This window comes from Arachis ipaensis, chromosome B04 (genome assembly GCF_000816755.2).
Source record: "Arachis ipaensis cultivar K30076 chromosome B04, Araip1.1, whole genome shotgun sequence".
NCBI lineage: Eukaryota > Viridiplantae > Streptophyta > Magnoliopsida > Fabales > Fabaceae > Arachis > Arachis ipaensis.
In genome coordinates this window covers 72,777,981-72,802,027 of record NC_029788.2, presented here as the reverse complement: position 1 = coordinate 72,802,027, position 24,047 = coordinate 72,777,981, and the positions used below count along the sequence as shown (strand labels likewise).

The 24,047-nt window shown below is 37.6% G+C and overlaps 1 long non-coding RNA gene across 1 annotated transcript; it reads right to left on the bottom strand.

The window, feature by feature from the left end:
• On the bottom strand, positions 15,827-23,103 carry LOC110270668. Its single transcript, XR_002360310.1, has 3 exons — positions 23,094-23,103; positions 19,412-19,417; positions 15,827-15,959 (listed from the first exon to the last, which is right to left on the bottom strand). It is a non-coding gene; the product is annotated as an uncharacterized LOC110270668 (long non-coding RNA).

Below are 24,047 nucleotides of genomic sequence, written 5' to 3'. Positions count from 1 at the left end.
TGACTCATAAGAAACAACTAAATTTTAAAAATTTTTGAAAAAGTCAAATCTAATTTTCGAAATTTTAAGAGAGAAAAAGGGGAAGGTATTTTTTTTATTTTTGAATTTTTAATGATGAGAGAGAAAAACATGAAAATGATGCAATGCATGAAAATTTTGGATCAAAACAATGAATGCATGCAAGAATGCTATGAATGTCAAGATGAACACTAGGAACACTATGAAGATCATGATGATCATCAAGAACTTATTTTTTTGAAAAATTTTTGAGAAAAGAAAAACATGCAAGACACCAAACTTAGAAATCTTTCATGTTCAGACACTATGAATGCAAAAATGCATATGAAAAACACCATACAACACAAAACAATAAAATATGAAGATCAATCAAGAAGGTTTATCAAGAACAACTTGAAGATCATCATGAATGCAATGCATGAATGCAATTTTCGAAAAATGCAAGATGAGTATGCAATTGACACCAAACTTAAAATTGACTCAAGACTCAAACAAGAAACACAAAATATTTTTTATTTTTATGATTTTATGATTTTTTTGGATTTTTTGAAATTTAATGTGAAAAAGAAAAATAAGGATTTCAAAATTTTTAATATGAATTCCAGGAATCTTGTACTCTTAGTCTAAAGCTCCAATCTGAGGGTTAGGCATGGCTTAATAGCCAGCCAAGCTTTAGAAAATACAGATCAGGCATGCAACAGCTGATATTCAAATTAACTTGCCTCTATGCTGATGGTTGGAAGCCCCTATCCAAAAGAATTAGACATGGCTTTACAGCCAGCCAGGCTCCAACATTTTTCATTCTTAAAAATTCTGAAATAATTTTTGAAAATAGATGAGAAATTTTTGAAAGATTTTTGAAAATTTTTGAAAATAAAACAAAGAGAAAATTACCTAATCTGAGCAACAAGATGAACCGTCAGTTGTCCAAACTCAAACAATCCCCGGCAACGGCGCCAAAAACTTGGTATGCAAAATTGTTACTCTGAGGTTGTAAAATTTGTTGTCCGTTCTCTCCCTGGCAATGGCGCCAATAACTGGTGCACAATACCATGGTCCAAGCATAACTTCACAACTTCGCACAACTAACCAGCAAGTGCACTGGGTCGTCCAAGTAATAAAACCTTACGTGAGTAAGGGTCGATCCCACGGAGATTGTCGGCTTGAAGCAAGCTATGGTCACCTTGTAAATCTCAGTCAGGCGGATATCAAATAGTTATGGAGTTTTCGAAAATAATAAAAAATAAACAGAAAATAAAGATAGAAATACTTATGTAATTCATTGGTGGGAATTTCAGATAAGCATATAGAGGTGCGTTCGTTCCTCTGAACCTCTGCTTTCCTGCTGTCTTCATCCAATCAATCTACTCCTTTCCATGGCTGGCTTTATGTAAGGGCATCACCATTTTCAATGGCTACTTTTCATCCTCTCTGTGAAAATGGACCGATGCGCTGTCATTGCATGGCTAATCATCTGGAGGTTCTCGATCATACTGGAATAGGATTCACCCTCCTTTTGCGTCTGTCACTACGCCCAGCACTCGCGAGTTTGAAGTTCGTCACAGTCATTCAATCCCTGAATCCTACTCGGAATACCACAGACAAGGTTTAGACTTTCTGGACACTCATGAATGCCGCCATCAATCTAGCTTATATCACGAAGATTCTGATTAAGAGATCCAAGAGATACTCATCCAATCTAAGGTGGAACGGAAGTGGTTGTCAGGCACGCGTTCATGGGGGAATGATGATGATTGTCATGTTCATCACATTCACATTGAAGTACGAATGAATATCTTAGAAGCGGAATAAGTTGAATTGAATAGAAAAACAGTAATACTTTGCATTAATTCATGAGGAACAGCAGAGCTCCACACCTTAATCTATGGAGTGTAGAAACTCTACCGTTTGAAAATACATAAGTGAAAAGTTCAGATATGGCCGAATGGCCAGCCCCCATGATCTGAGAACTAAACGTCCTAAGATGTCTAATACAATAGTAAAAAGTCCTATTTATACTAAACTAGTTACTAGGGTTTACAGAAGTAAGTAATTGATGCATAAATCCACTTCCGGGACCCACTTGGTGTGTGCTTGGGCTGAGCTTGAAGTTTACACGTGGAGAGGTCATTCTTGGAGTTGAACGCCAGTTTGTAACATATTTCTGGCGTTCAACTCTGGTTTGTGACGTGTTTCTGGCGTTTAACTCCAGACTGCAGCATAGAACTGGCGTTCAACGCCCTTTTGCGTCCTCTAAACTCGGCCAAAGTATGAACTATTATATATTGCTGGAAAGCCTTGGATGTCTACTTTCCAACGCAATTGGAAGCGCACCATTTTTAGTTCTGTAGCTCCAGAAAATCCACTTTGAGTGCAGGGAGGTCATAATCCAACAGCATCAGTAGTCCTTCTTCAACCTCTGAATCTGATTTTTGCTCAAGTCCTTCAATTTCAGCCAGAAAATACCTGAAATCACAGAAAAACACACAAACTCATAGTAAAGTCCAGAAATGTGAATTTAACATAAAAACTAATGAAAACATCCCTAAAAGTAACTAGATTCTACTAAAAATATACTAAAAACAATGCCAAAAAGCGTATAAATTATCCGCTCATCAAAAGGCAAGGAAGAGACATTGAGGAGCTCAAGCACTCCATAAGATCTTCAAGAGGAAGAACAAGCCGCCATCACTAAGGTGGACCCGTTCTTTAATTTCCTTGTTCTTTATTTTCTATTTTTCGAAAATTGTGCTTTATGTTTATTTATGTTTGTGTCTTTATTACATGATCACTAGTGTCTAAGTGTCTATGCCTTAAAGCTATGAAAATGAAACCATCACCTTTCTTAAATGAAAAATGTTTTTAATTGAAAAAGAAAAAGAAGTGCATGAATTTCAAATTTTAAAACAGTTTAGTTATTTTGATGTGGTGGCAATACTATTATTTTTCTGAATGAATGCGTGAACAGTGCATATTTTTGATATTGTTGATTCATGAATGTTAAAATTGTTGGCTCTTGAAAGAATGATGGGAAAAGGAAAAATGTTATCTAATGATCTGAAAAATCATAAAATTGATTCTTGAAGCAAGAAAAAGCAGTGAAAAGCTTGCAAAAAAAAAAAGGAAAAAAAAAGAGAAGAAAAAAAAAAGAAAGAAAAAGCAAGCAGAAAAAGCCAATAGCCCTTAAAACCAAAAGGCAAGGGTAAAATAAAAAAGGATCCAAGGCTTTGAGCATCAGTGGATAGGAGGGCCCACAGGAATAAAATCCTGGCCTAAGGGACTAAACCAAGCTGTCCCTAAACATATGCTTGTGGCGTGAAGGTGTCAAGTGAAAACTTGAGACTGAGCGGTTAAAGTCGTGGTCCAAAAGCAAAAAGAGTGTGCTTAAGAGCTCTGGACACCTCTAATTGGGGACTCTAGCAAAGCTGAGTCACAATCTGAAAAGGTTCACCCAGTTATGGGTCTGTGGCATTTATGTATCCGGTGGTAATACTGGAAAACAAAATGCTTTGGGTCACGGCCAAGACTCATAAAGTAGCTGTGTTCAAGAATCAACATATTTAACTAGGAGAATCAATAACACTATCTGGATTCTGAGTTCCTTTAGAAGCCAATCATTCTGAACTTCAAAGGATAAAGTGAGATGCAAAACTGTTCAGAAGCAAAAAGCTAAAAGCCCCGCTCATCTAATTAATACTGATCTTCATAGATGTTTTTGGAATTCATTGTATATTCTCTTCTTTTTATCCTATTTGATTTTGAGTTGCTTGGGGACAAGCAACAATTTAAGTTTGGTGTTGTGATGAGCGGATAATTTATACGCTTTTTGGCATTGTTTTTAGTATGTTTTTAGTATATTTTAATTAGTTTTTATTATATTTTTATTAGTTTTTATTTAAAAATCACATTTCTGGACTTTACTATGAGTTTGTGTGTTTTTCTGTGATTTCAGGTATTTTTTGGCTGAAATTGAGGGACCTGAGCAAAAATCTGATTCAGAGGCTGAAAAAGGACTGCAGATGCTGTTGGATTCTGACCTCCCTGCACTCGAAGTGGATTTTCTGGAGCTATAGAAGCCCAATTGGCGTGCTCTTAATTGCGTTGGAAATTAGACATGCTGGGCTTTCCAGAAATATATAATAGTCCATACTTTGCCTGAGATTTGATGGCCCAAACAGGCGTTTCAAGTCAGCTCAAGAATTCTGGCATTTAACGCCAGAACTGGCACAAAAGCTGGAGTTAAACGCCCAAACTGGCACAAAAGCTGGCGTTTAACTCCAAGAAAAGTCTCTACACATAGAAGTTTCAATGCTCAGCCCAAGTACACACCAAGTGGGCCCGGAAGAAGATTTCTGCATTAATTACTGATTTCTGTAAACCCTAGGCTACTAGTTCTCTATAAATAGGACCTTATACTATTGTATTTTCATCTTTGGACGTTTAGTCTCTAGACCTTGGAGGCTGGCCATTCGGCTATGCTTACACCATTATCACTTTTGTATTTTCAACGGTGGAGTTTCTACACACCATAGATTAAGGTGTGGAGCTCTACTGTTCTTCATGAATTAATATAAGTACTATTGTTTTTCTATTCAACTCAAGTCTATTTCTTCTCGAAGATATTCATTCGCACACAAGAACATGATGAATGTGATGATTACGTGACACTCATCACCATTCTCACCTATGAACGCGTGACTGACAACCACTTTCGTTCTACATGCAAACAAGCTTGAATGCATATCTCTTGGGTTTCTAATTTAAGATTGGAACCTTCGTGGTATAGGCTAGAATTATTGGCGGCCATTCCTGAGATCCGGAATGTCTAAACCTTGTCTGTGGTATTCTGAGTAGGATCTGGGAAGGGATGACTGTGACGAGCTTCAAACTCGCGATTGTTGGGCGTGTGACAGACGCAAAAGGATCAATGGATCTTATTCCAACATGATCGAGTACCGACAGATGATTAGCCGTGCGGTGATAGCACATTTGGAACGTTTTCACTGAGAGGACGGGAAGTAGCCATTGACAACGGTGATGCCCAACATAAAGCTTGCCATGGAAAGGAGTATGAATGATTGGAAGAAGGCAATAGGAAAGCAGAGGTTCAGGAGGAACAAAGCATCTTCATACGTTCATCTGAAATTCCAACCAAAGAATTACATAAGTATCTCTATCTTTATTTTATGTTTTATTTATCTTTTAATTATCAATTCTCTATCACCATCTGAATTCGCCTAACTGAGATTTACAAGGTGACCATAGCTTGCTTCAAGCCGACAGTCTCCGTGGGATCGACCCTTACTCACGTAAGGTATTACTTGGACGACCCAGTGCACTTGCTGGTTAGTTGTGTAGAATTGTGACAAAGTGTGATTCACGTTTAAGAGCTCCAAGTCCTTTGGCGCCATTGTTGATGATCACAATTTCGTGCACCACGGTCTAGCCGGTCCAACCTCTGAAGTCTCTGAAGGAGCAGCTGATTTGTTGAAGATGCTTGTGCTTTTTGTTCCTCTCCTCACCGGTGGTTTGTTAGAGGCTCTCTCTGTACCCTTTCTGGTGGCCATCCTGAAAAGGGAGAATAGAAAGGGGCATGAATTCAAAGGGGTAGAGCAAGGAAGAAGGTAGTACAAATGATAATCATGCCAAGGTAAAGAAGAGTGTCGTTAACACATGGTCGCGACTCCATGCAATTAGGACATTAATGGAAACATAGCATGATAAATTGAGGCAATTAAATGCAAGATGTTTATTAGCATGCTAGCAAAGGCATGAGTAGCATAGATCAAGCATTAAAAGCCAAAATGTATTATCAGTCGTAACAAACTAACACTAACATTTGTATTGATAATTATATTTAATTAATAAAATTTTGGAAGGGTTTTGTGAAAAACAGGCATTAGAGTGAAAGGATAGAATAATTAAGAATTCATAATGCTATACGGGCTTTTCACAAACACTTGGTATGCAAGTAAAATGTGTTAAGGAAAGTAAGAACTCTAACATGCATGCAATCCAAAAATTAATATTAATTGTCAAATCACTCTTGATGATATTCATAAGCTCAAGTATAATAATATAAGACCCAAATAAAGCTCCAACACTAACATAAAAATGCATGAAAAAAAAGAAAAGAATGAAAAAAGAAACCATAAATAACTAAGCATGAAAGAGAAAAAATTTTTGAAGAAAGAAAAGTAATTAAATGCAATAAGAAAAATGAAGGAAGAAAGGAGAAGGGAATGAAAAGTCGGAACGCGACGCGCGCGCGGAAGGTACGCGTGCGCGTGAGAACTGTATTTGCCATGCGACGCGTATGCATCGCCCACGCGTACGCATGGGTGGCCTTGGAAGAAAAAGGACGCGTACGTGTGGATGACCTTCTGCCTCTAGCACAGTTCCAGCGTGGGGGCAGCATAACTTTCTGTCCATCATGCTATTTACGCCGATTTCCCTATCCACGCGTGCGTGTGCTTGACGCGTACGCGTGGGTCGAATTGTGTGCGGAGCACACCAGCCGCACGATTCCATCACAACTTTCTATTCGTTGGATGGGGGAGAGAAATTGCTATTGACGCCCACGCATGGCCTGCGCGCACGCGTGGTTTACCCTTTTTATGAATGAACACTATTAAAAATAAAATAAAATAAGATTAAGAATAAAAAGGTACGATTATACCATGGTGGGTTGTCTTCCACCTAGCACTTTTAGTTATTGTCCTTAAGTTGGACATTTGGTGAGCCCCTTGTTATGGTGGCTTGTGCTTGAACTCATCTAGGAATCCCCACCAATGTTTGTAATTCCAATGGCCTCCGGGATCCCAAACTAGGTGCAAAGAGCCTTCAAGCAAGATTAAGCAAGTGACAAGGCCCCAAGAGTATTGATTGCTAGACTGAATTCCGGGGTCCCAAACCTTCCTTTTGCACCCGTCTTTTTATTGACCATCTTTGTTCCAACCGGGTGGTAAGCAATCCGAATTCTCACTGAGGCATCCAAATAGCTTTCTAGACCCATACAATTTAGTATTCTTCCAACCATGATAATTCAGCCGTGAGCTTCCTACCACAATGAACCTAGGATTGTGTTGCCAACCACTAACCATCTCCCTCTTACTCTTATAGCCACAAAGAGTTCTAAGTTGTCCATCCGTCTCAAGCAAAGCATATTCAAGTGGGCTAATTAAGCTTAGCGATGAGAGATTTACCCACTTGAATGAAGGAATGGATGGTGATGGCTTTGGGGGAGAGGTCTCCAACAACTTTGGCCAGGTGATTTTCAGCTCCATTCCCTTGAGTTCTTCCTTGACAACTTCCACCTATTTGCAAGCTTCTTCAATATCAACCTCTTCCTCTTGGTAGCTTTCTTCCAATTCGATCTCTTCTTTATTGTTCACCAAGGGCATGGGAGGTTGTGCTTCTTCTTCTTTAATCTCTATGTCAAGTCCAATGGGAGAGGATTCAAATGTAGATAAGAATTCATCAATGATTGAATCCATCTGTTGATCATCCCCTTCAAAGTCTTCTACCATGATATGCCTTGGAGGTTGTACACCCTCCTCAACATCAAATTCAAACTCCTTAAAAGGGGGCTTTATAACTGGGCTTTCCCATGGACATTCCGCATCTCCTAAGTCTTCGATCACTTTTTCCTCTTCAATAATTCCGGCTTCCTCCACTTGTTCCAGTATAAAGTCATGCTCCTTACTCTCCACCAGAGTTTCTAGTGTCTCCTTCATGCTACGTTCTTCATTAGATTCTCCACATGAAGACATGGGGGTTCTTTCAGTGTCTGAACGTCGGGAAGCTAATTGATTTATCGCTTGCTCCAGCTGATGAAGGGTTGCATGAAATTGATCCACTATTTTCTTGAGACAATCCTGTGATTCTTGTTGCGCTCGGCTATCATAAGTAGGATCATAGTGCTCTTGGATTGATGGATATGGACATTCTGTATATGGAGGTAGTAGTTCTTGGGAGTAATTGGGTTAGAATTGGGGTGGCTCTATGTATGGTTCATACGGTTCATAGGGTGGTTCGTATGGTGGATAAGGGTTGGGGTCATATGGAGGTGAACGGTTTAAAGGGGTTTGTGAGTATGGTGGTTCAAAGGTATGTTGGGGAGGTGGTTCATAAGCATATGGTGAGGCTTGTTGGTAACTACAAGGGAATCCACCATATTTATCATCTTGGTACGCTCCCTGGAATGGCTCTTGACCATAGTAATTTGGTGGAGGAGGTTTGTCACGAAAGGGTCCACTATAACTATTGTCTTGGTATGCATCACAGAATGGTAGTTGGTTATAGCGCATTGGAGGGGGTTGTTACCAAGAGGGTTGATCAAATCCTTGTGGCTCCTCCCATCTTTGATTCTTCCAACCTTGATGCATGTTCTCATTATAGCTTCCATTCCTTAAAACAACATTGGAATCAAACTTAAAGCCAGAGGGGTGAGAATTCATAGTAGCAAAAGAAATAAAAACTAACAGAAATTAATGAAAATAAACTCCTAAAACTAGAAACACTAACAAAGAAACAAAAAAGCAAATATTTACAATTTCCAATAACAAGGAACACGTTTGCAATTCCCCAGCAACGGCGCCATTTTGATGAACGGATTTCTGCTAGTTTAGAATTTTGCAAATAAATTCTCGTTGAAAGTATAGTTTCTAAACCAACAAAGAATCCTTTCATACAAAAACTTGTTTGTCACTAAAGCAAACCCAATAAAATTTATAACCGAAGTATTTAAACCTCGGGTCGTCTCTCAAGGAATTGCAGGGAGGTGTAGTTATTATTGGTTATGAATGTTCTGAGAAATTTTGGAATGAGAATGGGAAAATAAATAATTATAAATTAAAGCAATGAAAATTAACAAGAGGTTTTATGTAATTAAAATAAAAAGCATTGACTGGAGGAATGATTAATTGGAAGTTCTATCCTTGTTGGAATTCTCTCAAGTGTAGTTTAAAGAGGTTGTTATTTTCACTTAGTTAACCCTTACTAAATAAAGGAAAGTCAAGTGATTGAGCTAACTCTTATTCGCAAATCCTAGACCTTTCCCCTGGGAAAGACTAGCGTTAGTAAATAGAGAATTAGCCAACAACTTCTAATTTAACTAATCACTTAAGCATTCTAACTCAAGTGTCTCCTTTTAATCAACCCCCATGTCAAGTTGGGAGTCTACTCTATCAACATGCATACCATCTTCGTTATTGGGAGAATGGAGTAGAAAAGAGACATGATAATGGAAATAAAATTGAAAGTAATTAAATAAATAATAAAATTGAGAAGAAATAAATTAAATTAGAAGAGAAATCAAATCAAAGGAACATTGAACCTGAAATTGAGAAGAAGTAATCCTAACCTAAGAGAAATATGAAATCCTAAAACCTAGAGAGCCTCTCTCTCTAGAAAACTACATCTAAAATCTAAAATTGTGAATTATGAGAAGTTATAACTGAATGAATGGATCTCGCCACTTTATAGCCTCTATTTGTGTTTTCTGGGCCGAGAACTAGGTCAAAAATAGCCCAGAAATCGCTGGGGGCGAATTCAAATACGTACAGGTCGCTAGAATTTCTGCAGAACCACGCGTGCATGTAGATTCACGCGTGCGCATCACTTATTTTCATGGAAACTATCACAAATTATATATCATTTTGAAGCCCCAGATGTTAGCTTTCCAATGCAACTGGAACTGCCCCATTTGGACTTCTATATCTCAAGTTATGGTCGATTGAATGCAAAGAGGTCAGATTAGACAGCTTAGCAATTCCTTCAGTTTCTTGTATTCCTTCCACTTTTGCATGCTTCCTTTCCATCCTTTAAGTCATTCCTGCCCTATAACCCTTGAAAACACTTAACACACATATCAAGGCATCGAATGGTATAAAGGGGAATTAATATTTGGTAATTTAATGGCTCAGGAAACATGTTTTCAATCATAGAACAAGATTAGGAAGGAAAATGTAAAACCATGCAATTAGTATGAATAAGTGTGCAAAGACTTGATAAAAACCACTCAATTGAGCACAAGATAAATTATAAAATAGTGTTTTATGACTCACGCATCTGGGGTATAAGTGATTTCAAATCCATGTGTACGTGTCCTTGACGTGTGCGCGGGGGTGGACAGAAAGGGAATCGACGCGGAGGCGTCATCACTTACGCTTGAATGTGGATGGGTCAAAAGAAGCATCGACGCATTTGCGTCGTCGACGCTTACGCATGAAGGGAGAGAGTGTAAGTAGACACGTACACGTGAGGTACGTGTACACGTGGGGTAAGATTGTGCTAAATGCACAATTCCAGCGCCATTTTCACACAACTCTCTGGAAAATGTACGGGGGTTGTGTTGGCACATCGACGCGTATGCGTCGGTCACGCGTACGCGTGACTGCCCTTTTTTTAACAACAAAAACAGGGCTTAAGAATTGAAATTCTCCCTACATTATATACAACTCTAAACCAACCAAAATACAAATTAACAAAATTTTGAGTTTTTGAGGACTTTTCACAAAATTTGAGAAAACTTGCAATTCAAACAAAAACTCAAATTCAAAGAATCATCCTTATTCAAAACATCAAACCAACAAACAACCTAGCAACCATACAAAAGAGTAAAAGAAAAGGTCTATAAACATTCTAAAGCACTAGAATTCAAATATAACAACAAAAATTTTTAGTTTTTGAAAATTTCCACGTACAATACAAATACAACTCATACTTCAAGCAAAACACAATTCAACAATAACTATTCTAATCAAAACATAAATCTAATAAACAACCTATCAATCAAAGCAATCTAAAGAGCATAGAAATTAAGAAAAACTACTTACAATGATAACTCAATTCATTCATTGATTATATCTACAAGAGAATGGAAAGAAGTTAGCATGGTGGGGTGTCTCCCACCTTGCATTTTTATTTAAAGTCCTTAAGTTGGACCATTGGGAGGATCCTTGTTAAGGTGGCTTGTGCTTGAATTCGTCCTCGAACATTCACCAATGCTTGGACTTCCAATAGGCTCCAAAATTCAAAATCACTAGCACCAAGCTTTGATGAAGTTCCACACAAGCTAAGGGCTCCCGAAGTTGGTCTTCATATATTTTCGGGTCCCATATCTTGTTTCTAAACCCATCTTCATGTTGATCAAGACAATTCTATTTGGGTGGTAAGTGATCCGAATTCTCAAGTGGACGCCGAAACATCCTCCTAGACCTATTCAATTTATTATTCCTCTACCCTTGGGGCCTAGGCCTTGGGGGTTCAACCTCAATGAGCTTAACATCATTTTGCCAACCACTACACAACCTTCCTTTACTCCTCAATCCACAGAAGAAGCTAATTTGACCATCCGTTTCAAGCAACCCATATTCAAGTGGAATGATAAAGCTTAGAGATAAGAGATTTACCCACTTGAATGGTGTAAAAGATGATGGTGACTTAGGAAGGGGGACCTCCTCACACTTGGATAATACAAGGTCTACTCCCTTGTGCTCTTCTTTAAATTCCTCTCCCTCTTGACGAGCATCTTCAAGACTTGTCACTTGCTCAACTTCTTCCAATCCTTCATCACTCCACACATGCTTTAGAGGTTGCACATCCTCCTTAACATCGCTTTCTAGTCCAATGGAAGAAGGCTCAATAAGATCATCAATGGGATTGATCAATGTGGACAAAAAATTACTATTGATGAAATCCACTTCTTGATCAATTTTTCTCAACTCTCTATCCACTTCCTTAACATCGATAACATTGGCTTCCTCCTCTTGGTGCAAACCTTGCATAAACTCCTCTTCTTCACCTTAAAGCTTCAAACTCACTCCTTCACTATGCTCCTTGATTTCTTCTCCACATTCAACAATGAGAGTTCCTTGATTGTGTAAGCTTAGGCGGGAGGAGACCATGTTGCTAATGGTTTCTGCTATGGTAGCAATCACGGATTCTATCTTCTAGAACTCCTTTTGTGTCTCTTCTTGCCTTTGGAAATAAGAGCTAATATCTCTTTGTTGTGCTAGCTTGAAGGCATAGAGAGACTCATTCATTGGAGGTGGTGTAGGAAGAGAGGGTTCATTATTTGGGAGAAAGGGTTCATAGTTGAAAGGTGGTGTATATTGAGGTGGTTTTTGGGATTAATTGTATAGGAGTGGTGGTGGTTCTATGTATGCTTCATATGGCTCAAAAGGTGGTTGGTATGGTAGATAAGAATTATGGTTATATGGAGGTGTTTGGTGATAGGGGGCTTGTGAGTATGGTGGTTCAAAACTAGGTTGAGGGGGTGGTTTATAGGCATATGCTGGTGGTTATTGACAACTACAATGGGGGTCACCGCATCATTAGATAGATATGCATTAGGGGTGGAGTTATACCTATTAGAAACCGGAGGGGGTTGTTGCCACGAAGAGTGATCAATCCCTTGAGGCTCCTCCCATCTTTGGTTATTCTATCCTTGATACATGTTGTCATTGTAGCTTTCATTCCCTACAACATAATTTGAACCAAACTCATAGCCAAAGGAGTGAGAATTCATAGAAAAAATAAAAACAAAACTAATAAGAAACAAGGAAAGACAAAGTCCTACAACTAGCAAACCAACCAAAACCAAAATATTTACAATATTAACATATGTACAATAACCAATAACAAGCATATATTACAACTCTCCGGCAACGGCGCTAAAAACTTGATGTTAACAAAACCGTCGGCTAAGAATTTCTTCTCGGTAGAAGAGAAATAACCTCGTTGATAGTATAGTTCTCAACCGACAAGTGATGCTCAAATCAAAGTTTAATTTGTTTGTCACAAGTACAAACCCCAATAAAAATAACTGAAGTATTTAAACCTCGGGTCGTCTTCTCAAAGAATTGTAGTGAGGTATCCTTATTACTAATTCCTCTTTCCAAGCCAAGAATGCTCAAAGATCTACTCTAACATCATTCTAAGCATTTTGTCAAATACTTGGAGGGCATAAAAGGAAAGCATGGTAAATTGACAACAAGAATATTAAATCCACAATTACCCAATTGCAAGGAATCAATAACAACAACTCAATTAAACAACATTGAACATAAATTACCTCAAACTACATTAAAAGAAATTGAAATAGATAAGAGTGTTCACAACATAAAAGTAACCAAAATGAGGAATTAACAAGAAGACATAGGAGAATCAAGACACTACAACAAGAAATTGTAAAGAAAATAAGATGAAAGCATGAAATTAAACCTAGATCTAGGAGAATTTAACCTAAACCTAACCTAATTCTAGAGAGAAGAGGGAGCTTCTCTCTCTAGAAAACTAACTAAAGGCTCATCATAACTAATCTAAGTTTTCCCCCCTTGTCCAATCTTCAATTCTGCATGAAATAGTCCCTGGAATCATTAGATTTAGGCCTGGAAAGCCCAGAAATCGCCCCCAGCATTTTCAATTTAATGAGGTCAAGTGCAAGCTATGACGCGTACGCATGGGTCACGCGTACGCATCGCTTGGCAATTTACTTCCCACACGTACACGTCATGTCACACGTACGCGTAGCTTGGCGACCTTGTCTCCACGCGTGTGCGTCTGTCACGCATGCGCGTCCATGAATGCACTCCAAATCCTTGATTTTTCATGAATTTCCCACTTTTCATTCTTTTCTCTTCACTCCTTTGATCCATTCCTAGACTTTTCAACTTGAATTCACTAACAAACACATCAAGGCATCTAGTGGAATCAAAGGTGAATCAAATTAAGGGAGAATTTCAAAACCATGCTATTTTATTGAATAAATGTGAGAAAAGTTGATAAAATTCCCTAAAAACAACACAAGATAAACCACAAAATTGGGGTTTATCTGCGTTGTACGTGAAAAATATCATGTACTACATAAAAGTGTAATTGTGCGTATGCATGCCTAATACGCACGCATGATTGCTTAAAATCATTTTGTTGTGCGTACGCATGATAGCCCGCATACAACATTGATGCCTTCACATCCTACGTTAATGTCTTCTACGTACCACGTTGAACTGGGGGTCAGGCGTATGCGTGGGTCATACATACGCATGATTATGCATTTTTCGCCACTTGTGCGTACACATGGGAGATGCATACACACGACCTCCATTTTGGTGTTGTACGCCAGCACTCTCACGTTGTACATGGAAGTGCCTAATGCCCCTAGGAAGGCATAATTGGTTGGCGTGGTATGCTTGTCCTCCCACGTTGTACATGAAGCTCTCTGTTTGGTCCAGAGAGGTTTCTGTTGGCTTTTCTATTCTTGCTCAAAGTGATTCTTGGCCTTCCTTTTCTTCAATCTTCACCAATTTTCTTCTAAATTCTCTTGTAATCAATGAATGCACACTAAATCAAAGTATTGCTCAATTAATCATGAAATCACTGCTTATCTTGTAATAACTCTTAGTTTACTAATTGGAATTCTAAGAGAAAAACACTAAAGATGCACACGCATCATTAGCCTTGTTTGATCCTGAAATAGAAAGAACTTTAAATCATATTAGGCAAGCTCGGCGCCGGTTAGTATTTGTGCATAGTGAATGGAATTCTCTTTATGAGGAACCCGATTCACTGTCGCCCTCTAACCGTGATTCACATTCTTCTTTTCATAAGGGAACCTTGTATTTTTCTGTTGGAAGGTCTGAAGTTTCTGTGAGTGACTTAAGTGACAAAAACATGGCAGCACCACAGAGGATCACTCTGAATAAATCGAGGGTTCCCGACATCACTTTGCAACCGCTACAAGTTCGTTATCGAGATTTGGATGCAAATTTCGAACGTAAGAGTGGGTTAATCAACTTGCTTCCTAAGTATCATGGGTTTCCGGGTGAAGATTCACTTGATGAATGGACTTTTGCTAGTAAAGAATTCACAATAAATTCTCATTGCAAGTATAGTTTCTAAACCAACAAAGAATCCTTTCATGCAAATAAAATTGTTTGTCACAAGTAATAAACCTCTAAAAGTAATAACTGAAGTATTCAAACCTCGGGTCATCTCTCAAGGAATTGCAGGGAAGTGTAGTTTATTATTGGTTGTGGAAAGTTATCTTTTTGGGTTTTTTGAAATAAGGAACAAGGAAATAAAATGGCAGGAAATTAAATTAATAACTAAGAAAGCTCATGGCAAGGTATGAGAATTAGAAGTCCTATCCTAGCTATCCTTATCAATTGTGACATCAATTGTCCATTGCTCCCACTTAGTTAACCTCTAACAATGAAGGAAAGTTAAGTGGATGAATCAATTTGATTCCTCAAGTCCTAGTCAACTCCTAAGGAAAGACTAGCTTTAGAGGGATCCAAATCAACTAGTAACTTTCAATTATCAATTAACAAAGGAGTTTGATAACTCAACAGTCTCTAATTACTCAACCAAGCCAAAAGGAAGGAAATCTACACTAAAATCCAACCAAGCATTTTATCAAACACTTGGAAGGCACATCATAAAAGTATAGAAAAGCAATAAGAGATAATAAAATCCAAACAACAAATTGCAAGCATCAATAACACAAATAATCATAAATATAAAATGCCTCAAATTGCATTAATAAGAAATTAAATATAACATGGAGTTCATAAACCAAATTGGAGAATAAATAAAGCAACAAGAGAAGATAGATAAACTAAAGGACTAGAACAAATAAGAGTAGAAGAGAAACTAAATTTAAATAGAGTAGAAATCTAAAATTGAAAATAGCTAAACCTAAGATTCTTAAAACCTAGAGAGAGGAGAGAGCTTCTCTCTCTAGAAAACTACATCTAAAACTGAGAAATTATCTAAATGAAAAGTTGTCTCCTTGATTCCTTCACTCTGTAATCTCTAATAAGTGTTTTAGGGCTTGAAACTGGGCCAAAAATAGCCCAGAAATCGCCCCCAGTATTTTCTGATACGTACAACACATGGCTCTGTCATGCGTACGCGTCGCCCACGCGTACGCGTCACTAAACTTTTGCAAGGTCACGCATACGCGTGATACACGCGTGCACGTTGTCTTACTACATGGCATCTTTGGAAAATTGCATATCATTTTGAAGCCCTGGATGTTAGCTTTCCAACATAACTAAAACCGCCTCATTTGGACCTATGTAGCTCAAGTTATGATCGATTTAGTACAAAGAGGTTAGGCTTGACAGCTTAGCAATTCCTTCAATTTCTTGTATTCCTTCCACTTTTGCATGCTTCCTTTCCATCCTCTAAGCCATTCCTGCCCTATAAACCCTGAGAACACTTAACACACATATCACGGTATCGAATGGTAATAAGAGAGGATTAAAATTAGCAAATTTAAGGCCAAAGAAGCATGTTTTCAATCATAGCTCAAAATTAGGAAGGAAAATGTAAAACATGCAAATTATATGAATAAGTGTGAGTTTAGTGGATAAAATCTACTCAATTAAGCACAAGTTAAACCCTAAAAATATATCAATCTCCCCACACTTAAACATTAGCACGCCCTCATGCTAAACTCAAGAGAAACTATAAAAGAGTGAAGAGGAATGGTAAGACTTATTAAATGTAACCTATCTATATGAATGAAACTACATACAAAAAATGATTCTACCTACTTGGTTAAAAGTAAACAAATTCCCCAAGACAAACATAAACTGGATTCCACTAATTCAAATCATGAAATAAGGTACAACTACACTTGCAGAAGAAGATAGCTCATGAAAGCCGGGAACAAGGAATCGAGCATCGAACCATCAATTCTCTACTAACCCTGCTTTCTAAGACTTGCTCTTCTTCTACCAATCAACAGAAATTTAATGAACAAATACACAAATCAAGGGGTCTTTTAAGGGTTGTAATGGGGTCAAGGTCAAGGTAGGATTGTATTTGGTCAAGTGAGCTAAAATCTGAATCCTTAATTAACCTAAACTTCTCACCTAACTTAGGACAATGCATGTAATCATAATATAAAGCCTAACTACCCACTAACTATGTTTTTCCACATATTCATGCATCCTAATTTCGACTACAGTACATATGCATTACTTTCACCATTTACTTTGGGGCATTTTGTCCCTTTTTTTATTTTTTTATTTTTCTTTTCTTTTCTTTTGTTTTCCTCAATGCATATGATTAAATTATTGAATGCAATAATATGTGCTCAACTATTATTTTACACATTTTCACAGGAATATGCAACACCCAATTCTCAAACCAGATGTTTCCAAACCCAACTTCCCCACACTTAATTCATGAACACTCTCACTAGTCTAAGCTAACCAAGGATTCAAATTAAGGACATTATTGTTTTACGCTTAGAGTTAATGATGTGCCAAAGTAAAGAATAAATGGGATAAGTAGGCTCAACATTGGTTTACAAAGGATAATGAAAAGGTTAAGGTCATATGGGTATGTAAGCTCAGTGAAACAAGGCCTCAATCATATAAGTGCATGCATACATCAAACAATGGAAATATAGAATTAAGCAAGACAAAGATCACAATTTTAGAGAGAACAACACACACCAAAAATAAAATATTGGTTGATAAAATGCAACCAATCAAATAGGCTCAAAATCTCACTAGTTTTGTGTGTTCAAGCTCTTAACCGACGGGCAGAAAATTGCCGATTAAGAATTTAGTGTAGAAATAACATTGTAAGTATAGTTCTTAACTGACGCAAATTCTGCTTATCAATTTAAATAGAATTGTCACAAATTGAGAATAAAATACTGGGAGTAGGATTCCCAGGTCATCTCCCAACGAGTTGACAAAAGAGTGCAATTTATTGGTCAGGAGTTTTCCGAGAAATTTTAGAGTTGGAGAACAGAAAAATAAATGATTATAAATTAAAGCAATAAAAGTTAACAAGAGAGTTTATATAATTAAAATAAAAAGCCTTGACTGGGAGAAGATTAATTGGAAGTTCTATCCTTGTTAAATTTTGCCAAGTGTAATAGTAAGAGGTTGTGGTTCTACTTAGTTATCCCTTACCTGATAAAGGAAAGTCAAGTAACTATCCAACTCTGAATCCCAAGTCCTAATCCTCTCCTAAGGATGGATTAGAGTTAGAGACTAGAGAGCCAGCCAACAACTTCTAATTAAAATTACAACTTAAGTATTCCAACTCAAGGGTCTCCTATTAATCAACTCCCAAATCAAGTTAGGAGTCTACTCCATTGACATGAATACCACTTTCATAGACATATAAAGAGAATAAAAAGAAGACATGATAAATTAAATAAAATAATAACTGAAAATTAATTAAAGGTAAAAATAGTTCTATGCATTAATGAATTCCAAAATCAAATATATCCATATGTAACTCTGAACAGGGTAAATGGGAGATAAAAAGAGTAAGGAAATAAGAAAGCAAACTGTAATGATAAAGACTTCAACGGAGGTAGTAACTCTTCTCAATATCCAATCCAAAAACATAAAACTAGAAGTCTATGAATATGAAGAATAAGAACCCTAGAGGAAGTGAAATTTTCTCTCTAAGATTCAAAACTAAAACTAAAACTAAGTGAATGAGAATGTTGAGTCTCTACTTGTCTCCTGGCTCTAGTCTGTGTTTCTAGGCCGAGAACTGGGTCCAAAACCAGCCCAAAATCGCCCCCAGCGTCTTCTATAATTTCTGCACGTGACACACGTCACGCGTACATGTCAGTCGCGCGCACGCGTCGATGGTCTTCTTCACGTGTCACGCGTACGCGTCAGGTACGCGCACGCGTCGCAGTAGAATGCACCAAGTCACGCGCATGCACGAACCATGCATGCGCGTCGATCCTCACTGGTTAGCTCCTTAGTTTCTTGTGTTCCTTCCATTTCTGCAAGCTTCCTTTCCATCATCTAAGCCATTCATGCCCTATAAAGCCTGAAAACACTTAACACATAGATCACGGCATCGAATGGTATAAAGGGAAATTAAAGATTGGTAATTTAAAGCCTTAGGAAGCAAGTTTTCAATCATATAATAAAATTGGGAAGGAATTGTAAAATCATGCAAATTGTATAAATAAGCATGCAAAGAGTTGATAAAAACCACTCCATTTAGCACAAGATAAACCATAAAATAGTGGTTTATCAATCTCCCCACACTTAAACATTAGCATGTCTTCATGCTAAGCTCAAGGAGATTAAAAGAATGAATGTGGGAAAGTAAGACTCATGCAATGCAACCTATGTACATGAATGTAACTATATGCTAAGATGTTTCTACCTACTTGGTTAAAATAAACAAGTTCTCTAAGACAAACAAAAATCAGATTCCACTGATTCAAATCACACAATAAAAGACAAGTAGACTTGTAAGAAGATAGCTCATGAAAGTCGGGAACATAGAGTCAAGCATTGAACCCTGACTGGAAGTGTATATGCACTCTAATCACTTAGGTGTCTAGGGTTAATCCACTCTAATATTCTCTAGTCATGCTTTCTAAAACTTTGTTCTTCATCTAACCAATCAACAAATATCCAGCGTACAAATGCAAACATCATGAGGTCTTTTTACGGTTGTAATGGGGCTAAGGTAAGGGTGAGGATATATGTATGGCCAAGTGAGCTGTAAATTGAATCTTTGACTAGCCTAAGTTCTCACCTAACACACACACACACTCTATATAATTCTAAAATTATACCTAGCTACCCATAATCTCATTATTGTATATTTCACATACTCATGTATCAAATTTTCTTCAATTTCATCACATATGCATTGATCTTTTTATTGGACTTAATATTGGGTTAATTTTATCCCCTATTTATTTATTTATTTATTTATTTATTTATATTGTATATATAATTTTTTTCTCGTTTTTTTAATAATTTTTTTTATTATAAAAGCATGGTATATCAATGCATGTGGTTTTCATAATTTTACATGAGTAGCACCCAAATTCTCAAATTTGTTGTCAATAAAAATAATACACATTCCCATCAACCAAAGTTCCCACATTTCCCCACACTTGATTGACATACAATCTCTATCTTAAGCTAACCAAAGATTCAACTGGGGTAATTAATTGTTTTTCCGCTTAAGGCTAGTGATGTGGTAATATAAAGAACAAATGGGGATTGAAAAGGCTCAAGGTGGCAAACAAAGGTGAATGGAATGGTAGGCTATTTGGGATAAGTGAGCTGATATCAAATGATGGCCTCAATCACATGTATGTGTGAATATACACTAAACAATGGACATATAGAATGGAACAAAGCACATATTGTAATCATAGAGGAGCAAACACACAAGAATAAAATCATGGTTAAATAATGTAATCATATAATTAAGCTCAAAATCTCACAGGTTGTGTGTTCTTAGGTATAAACCATGTTCCAAATTACAATTTTCAAACAAGTTTAACACAATTTTTCAGTTTGAATTAGTGAAATGCTCAAAAAATAGGGTCTTGAAAAGAAACTCATTATTTCAACCAAGCAGAACATACATGCAAGCAATTATTATCATGCAATCTATCCTATCTAACAAAATAAAAAATAATATATTGGTGTTAAGAGAGAAAGATTACCTCCGGAAGTCAGGTATTGACATCCCCATACTTAAGGCTTGGCACGGTATTCTAGTTAAACCGGTATGTCTGGCACTTGAAAGAGGCCTCTTGATAGGCGTCCCATCCCTCTGGGCTAGGTGGAAGACCCAATACTCGCTGAATGGCCCCTTCGGAGATGGGTACTTGCTTCTGACGAACAAAAATGGACTACAGGGTAGGCGAGTGGAAATCGGAGTAGAATTCGACTACCCATGATAAATTGGCCTCCCATGGCTATCTTCTCAAGATTCTCCACTGTCTTCTTTCAATGCGTGGCTCCACAAAATCAATAAAGTGTGTTGGAAGAATGAGTAAGTGCTCATTGTTGTAGTTTCTCTCAGCCAGGATGGGAACATCTGCTCAGAGTAACGGTTAGTGAACCGTGCAGAGTCCTTAGCAGGTTATGCCTTTTCCGCCTCATCAACTTTGATTGGCCGCTTTACCCGCTTCGTGGGTGGCTTAACACTTGTAATGGGTTGTGCTTTAGCCACAGTCCTTTTAGTACCTTTCCTTGCCGGTGTCTTGTCAATAGCCTTCTCTTTTCCTTTCTTGGTACCTATCCTAAGGAAGAAAGAAAGAGGAAGAATGTTAAATATAGATAACTAATGATTGGAAGGAAGAAATTCTAAGTGATAATGAATGCCAAAGAAAATATAATAGCTTAAATACATAGTAGCTACAACATGTAGGTAAGACATCAATTAGGATCATAAAAGCAATTCATAACAATTAGATGTAAGAGGGTTTATGGCATGCAAGTAAGAAGCATCAGAAGCATAATTCAAGCATCATATATTGAATGTGCCAAATTAAAGAGCACTAGTATGATGACAATTGTGAATGATAAGCCCAATACATGTGGAAAGCAAGTGTTGTGAAAAAGATGCATTAAAGCAGTAAGAATAGAATAGAAAAGAATTCAAAATGCCATATTGGCTTTTTCAGAAACACTTGGTGTTCAAGTTAAAAAAGGAATTAAAATAAGTAATCCAAGTGTATATGAGATACATAATAAAATGTCAATTGTCAAATTACTCCTCATAATATCCACAAGTTCAAATAAAATAGAGTAAGACCCAAATAAAGCTCCAACACCAACATAAAAATGCATGAAAAAGGAATGAAAAAGAAACCATAAATAACTATACTAAAATGAAATTGAGAAGAAAGAAAAATAATTAAATGTAATAATTAAATGAAGAATGAAATAGTAGAGGAGAGGAAGAAAAGAAACCTGATGAAGAAGATGAAAAAGGAAAGAAGGAAGTAGAAAGTAAGAAATAAGAAGAGGGAAGAAGAAAGAAGGGGGAAAGAAGAAAGAATTAGGATTGAGAGAGATTTAGGATTTGGGAGGGGAAAATTAAAATCTGGGCGGCGTACTGGTTTAAGTGAGGCAGCGCAGGTGACGCGCACGCGGACACCACGCGTACGCGTGGGATGCGCACAAATGACATCGACATGTAAGCGTCAAGCACGCGTACGCGTGCCCCTTGTTGTGCCAATTGTGCGAGACCAGCCACGTGTATGCACAACTCTCTATTCGCATAGCCTAGTAACCAAAATTTGCATATTCGCGTGGATAACCATTAGGGGAAAATGACGCGCACGCGTCAGGGACGCGTATGCGTGATTAAGTTTGTGCCTCTAGCACAGTTCCAGCCCCAAACCATCACAACACTCTGTTCAAACACCCATTTACGCCGATTTCTGGGGTCACGCGTATATGTTCGGGACGCTTACGCATGGGCTTGTTTGCATGCAAAGCATGATTCCAGTGCCACTCCCGCGTAACTCTCTGTTCAAACCCAATGTTTTTCGCATTCACAAGTGTCGCGTGCGCGTCCTCGATGCTTGCGTGTCGAATGCGTTTTTTTTTATTTATGCAGAATGCAAAGGATTATGCAGAATTTATAAAGTAACACTGACAAAAAATAAGATAGAACTAAGAATAAAAAAGAAAGATCGTACCATGGTGGGTTGTCTTCTTCTGTTGGTGGATCCTCCAAGAGGAAGATCTCCAGCTCCTTGTGCTTCCTCTTCTCACCATGATACAGCTTCAAGTGGTGGCCATTGACTTTGATGAATTTGGAACTTGAAGGATGACTCATGATAAACCACTATTTTATGGTTTATCTTGTGCTAAATTGAGTGGTTTTCATCAAGTCCTTGCCCACTTATTCATACAAATTGCATGGTTTTATAATTCCTTCCTAGTTTTGTTTTATGGTTCAAAACTTGCTTCCTAAGCCTTAATTTGTGTATTTTAGTCTCCCTATATACCATTCAATGCCGTGATCTGTGCGTTCAGTGTTTTCAGGCCTTATAGGGCAGGAATGGCGTAGAGGATGGAGAGGAAGCTTGCAAAAATGGAAAGAGCACAAAAAATAAAGGAGACAACTAGCGAGCATCGACGCGCATAAATGGCTCACGCGTGCACGCAATCTGGAGATTTTACAGTGACGCTTGCGCGTACCTAACGCGTATGCGTGGATTGAAGTTCTGCTAGACGACGCGTGCGTGTGCTTGACGCGTACGTGTGAGACGCGAAGATGACCAGGGACGCGTATGCGTGACTGACGCGTACGCGTGACATGCGTGATCTGCAAAAATAACAGAAAATGCTGGGGGCAATTTTGGGCCGAGTTTTGACCCAGTTTCTGGCCCAGAAACACAGACTAGAGTCAGGGAACGAGCAGAGACTCAACAGAGATTCTCATTAGCGTAGTTTTAGTTTTAGATCTGAATCTAGAGAGAGAATTACTCTTCCTCTAGGTTTTCTTTTACATTCACATATTCTTAGTTTTATGCTTTTGCTTTGGATATTGAAGAGTCATTACCTCCGTTGAAGATATTATTCTAGTTTGTTTTCCTATTCCCTTATTATTCCATATTCTTAATTCTTGTTTAGAGTTACAATTGGATTGTTTTTAGAATTTATTAATGCAAGCAGTATTTTTCCATTTAAATTTTATTATTTGTTTAATTGCTTCCAATTAATTTGATTATCATGTCTCTTTTCTATTCCCTACTCCCAACAACGAAGATGGTATCCATGTTGATGCAGTAGACTCCCAACTTGGAATGGAGGTTGATTAAGAGGAGACACTTGAGTTGGAATGCTCAAGTGATTAGTTAAATTGGACATTGTTGGCTAATTCTTTTTTTACTAACCCTAGACATTCCCAAGGGAGAGGTCTAGGATTTGCGAATAAGAGTTAGCTCAATCACTTGACACCTCTTTATACTACACTTGAGAGAATTCCAACAAGGATAGAACTTCTATTTAATCATTCCCCCAGTCAAGTCGTTTTAATTATAATGTATAACTCTCTTTTAATTTTCATTGCAGTAGTTTACAATTATTTATTTCTTGTTATTCAACTCTCAAAAATCTCTCGAAAAACTCCTGATTAATAAGATAACACCCTTTTTGTCAACTCGTTCGGAGACGACCTGGGACTCATACTCCCAATATTTTTATTCTAATTTTGTGACAACCTTTCTAAATTGATGAGCGGATTTTTGCTGGTTA